The sequence below is a fragment of the Pteropus vampyrus genome, unplaced genomic scaffold (assembly GCF_000151845.1).
Source record: "Pteropus vampyrus isolate Shadow unplaced genomic scaffold, Pvam_2.0 Scaffold525, whole genome shotgun sequence".
NCBI classification, from domain to species: domain Eukaryota; kingdom Metazoa; phylum Chordata; class Mammalia; order Chiroptera; family Pteropodidae; genus Pteropus; species Pteropus vampyrus.
In genome coordinates this window covers 148,388-149,445 of record NW_011889306.1, presented here as the reverse complement: position 1 = coordinate 149,445, position 1,058 = coordinate 148,388, and positions in this window count along the sequence as shown.

Here is a 1,058-nt window from a genome sequence, read left to right as displayed (position 1 = left end):
CGCTGCAGCAAGCGACAGGGGGCGACAGCCCGGGAGGAGGAGCCAGCGGGTGTCGGGGGCGTGGAGCGCGCGGGCGACGGCGCTGCCGCCCTCGGGCACCGGAGCCCAGAGGCGCACGGGAGCCCGCGCAGGGGCAGAGCCGGGCGCAGGGCGGGTCAGACCGGAGGCCCGCGCACCGGAGAGCCGTCCTCTTCGGCGACAACCGCGGGACAGTGGCCGCTAATCCGGCGTCACGAAATACCGATGTCGGACGAAAACGTGACCGCGCCTGTTGTCGCGCCAAGCCACAGGTCACGGCGGCGTCCTGGAGCCGCGGCCCAACCGTCGGGTCCCCGCACCGCCCCATTGTCACCTCTCCGAGCTCCCGGGGCCATGGGGTCACCCTCCGGGCCCCGGGCGCACAGCGGACGGGAGTTGGGCGGGCCGGGCCGGTCGGGACGCGTCTCCGAACCGAGACGGGAAAAATCCCGCGGCGACAGAACGCTTGTGGCCCGCACCCTGGGCTCCCCGCTCGGCCTGGGCCGGTTCCCCCCGCCGGAGCGAGCTGGCGTCGGGACCAGGGACACCCCTTCCGCGCGCGGCCCGGGTCGGCTCCCGCGGGCGGAGGGGCACCGGCGGGTGCGGGGCCACCCGTCCTGACGCGGTCACTCCCCGACATCCCCGCAAAGAGGGAAAGGCCCACGGCCCGGCGTGACCCGGACGATCCCGCTAGCGCCACCGGCCTCCGGGACCCCGGCCTCGGGCGCGCGGGCGGCTCCCCAACCCGCTCGGGTTTCCTGGCAGCTCCGGAGGAAACGATATAAGTGGCCACCAGGTGGCGCGCGCGACCAAGGGCGGTCAAGGGCGGCCAAGGGCGCCCGGCCACGTCCCGTCCGCCTTGGGGCGGCCACCTCGGAGCGCCCGGCGGGCACGGCGCGACCCTGGCGGCAGAAGACGGACGCGGAGACGTCCCGGAGACGCGGCATCGACCTCCCCGAGCCGCAGGAGCGGTTCCCGGCTCCAGGACGACTTACCGGGCCGGGCGTGGACTGCGCAACTGGAACCACGCGAGTCCTCGG